The following is a 2,878-nucleotide window of genomic DNA, read 5'->3' as shown; positions in this document are numbered from 1 at the left end:
CGGAAACGCATATCTCCATAGGCGTTTATCTCCGAGAACGGGTCCGTGAAGGGGTGGGCCGAACCGTATTTTCGAAAAAAATGGACATTTTTGAGCTGGGTATTTGTTTTTTTTTTAGCGATAATGGAAACTAAAAACGCCCAGCTCACAAACGTCCTAATCCGAGCCATTTGGTCGTGGGAGGGGCTACGATTCGTAGTACACTCGCCCCCATGATAAGCCAGGACACCAACTGGGCACCCTAGGTCAGTGCGGTGGACTTCAGAAAAAGCTCCCACATGCATATCTCCCTTACCACGGGTGCTGAGCTCCCAACCCCCCTCCCCCAAAACTCACTACCCACAAATGTACACTACCATAGCTCTTAGGGGTGAAGGGAGCACCTACATGTGGGTACAGTGGGTTTTGGAGGCCTCCCACTTACCAGCACAAGTATTACAGGTGGGAGGGGGATGGGCCTGGGGCCACCTGGCTGAAGTGCACTGCAGTACCCACTAAAAGTGCTCCAGGGACCTGCATACATGCAGGCCTCTAGGACTTGTTACTGCTGTATAACATTGGCACACCAGTTTACACCTGAAGACTAATCTCTCTGAAAACATCCTTTATTGGAATAAGCACGCATACTCACAGTTAACTGCAGATCAGAGGTTGTGCCCCACCACTGGCAACGAGTCTCCCTGGTAGTGAGATTAGCAGGTCAGAGCTGGCAGAATGTTGTACAATGCCCTCTTTCAGCCACATTGAAGGTAAGAACTAAGTTCTCTAATGTGGCTAACACATGTAAGGGATCTAAAACTGGCTTACAAAAATGGCCACTACCTCATGGACTACCGGAAACACAAGAGGGCACACTCTGACTCAGTAGGCAGGGGGAAAAGCACCATGGGAGAAGAGCCTACCAACTACCAACATCGTGAGACTGTAGCAGAAGCTAATGAAATCACGGAGCCCAATACCCTACACCCACCACAATGCAATGCTGATGTGACCCTGTAGTGCACCCGAGAGCCACATCTGACCCAGGGAAAGGCTGTGACAGGATTGAACATATTCTGCTGTCATGGAGTTGGGTACGTAAAGGGACATGGAGTTGGGTACAGCATTTGAGGCTGGCATAGAGGCTGAAAAAAAAGTTTGTAAAGTGGGATTTTTTTGGTGGGAGGGGGTTAGTGACCACTGGGGGAGTCCGGGGAGGTCATCCTTGATTCTCTCCAGTGGTCATCTGGACAGTTGGAGCACTGTTTGGGACTTGTTCATGAAAAAAAGGGTCCAAAAAAAGTGACCCAAAATTGCAGTAAAAACGCCTTTTTTTCGATTATCAGCTAAAGACGCCCATCTCTCCTCGGCTGATAATGTAACCTAAGGGTTAATGGAAAAAAATAAATAAATACTTACCTGGGTTTTCTGGGGTGTGTCTGGGCCCCAGAAGATGATGAACTGGCAGTGCTGGGTAGTTGTGGCTGATTCTGGCCATTCAGAAGGAGTCCTGCAGGTTAGAGAAGCAGGACAGGCTGGGGCAGGTATTAATAATAGGGATTTAGTAGGGCTGACCAACATTCCGTTGGTCAGCAGGAAGGTTTGGAATTCTGAAAAAGGCTTGGGATTGTCTGGGGAGTGCTCAGAATGGCAAGCCAAGGCTGGGTTTCCTAGGAAACGGGTGTTAGTGGCAGTTGAGCGGAGTTTGCTGCTTTGATGGGGAAAGGTGATGTCTGATTGAGCTGTGAGTGCTGGTGAAAAACTGAGGATAAATTGAGGGTAAAAATAGGATTTTCAGAAGTGAGGTGTGTGAATGAGTATGGTAAAGGTGTGGTAATAAGGGAAAGTGCAGGAGAATCTGTTTGAGATAAAGTAAAGGGAATTGATGGTTGACAGAGAATGAAAGCCAAATGGTGATTGGGTTTGAGTGAGCAGAAGGGGGGATTGAATGAGGTTGGATGTGAAAAGGGAGAAAACCATTTATTTAAAATTTTAAAAAGGAGTTAAATGGTTTATGAGGTTTTTTTGTATCCAATGTACCAAGAGAGAGCAGAATAGAATGTTCACTGCCTGAATGAAAATGGAACCTGGTGTAGAGTGAGTGACAACCAAAGCAGTGCAGTGCCTCAGATTAGGGAGTTTCAGTACAGTATAGGTGTTTAGAAGGGAATATTTAATTAAATTTATTTTAATTAGAAAAGCTGACCACAGTATTTAAGTCCTGATTAAAATTCCCACTGAGGTTGCTGAGAACTGATAGGAAGATAAGGTTTTGCTTCCAGTTATTTTTTTTAAAGAGTGTGAGGTTTAGGAAGAAGAATACGGAAGGGAAGGAGAATATTACAGCGATCGTATGGGCCCCCACGCAAGAAAGCAATTGCTCCATCTGAAGCTTGCCGTGCAGCTAAGTGACTGAAAAAGGAAGAGAACCCCCCCCCCAACAAAGAATAATTTTCTTGCAGGGTGATTTTACATTTTATAGTTTGAAAAAGGGAAGGAAAGGGAGATTTGAATATTTTAAGTGTTTTAATGATATATGTACTAGCTGGTTGTGGGTGGGACACAGTTCTGTAATGAAGTAAAATCATACAAGTGTTCACATGGTTATGTATAGTTGAAATATTTTGCAAAGAAAAGAAATTTTATGCAGAGTGATAGTACTTAAATGGTTATTTTAATACATGCAAATAAATGCTGCATTTGTTAAACCAAAGATTTGAATTTGTGCTTACTAAAACAGGAAAATCTAACTTTATTTTCCCCACACACTCTTTGAGAGTAGGTGGCGAGGTTAGTGATTTGTAAGTCCCTCCGGTTTCAGTGGTGAGCCTGAATATTCGTCACGACTACTCACAACAGATATTCTGATGCATCACCTTTGCTGAAACTCAGGGGGGGT

This window comes from Microcaecilia unicolor, chromosome 1 (genome assembly GCF_901765095.1).
Source record: "Microcaecilia unicolor chromosome 1, aMicUni1.1, whole genome shotgun sequence".
Classification (NCBI taxonomy): Eukaryota; Metazoa; Chordata; class Amphibia; order Gymnophiona; family Siphonopidae; genus Microcaecilia; species Microcaecilia unicolor.
This window is presented reverse-complemented; position numbering follows the sequence as displayed.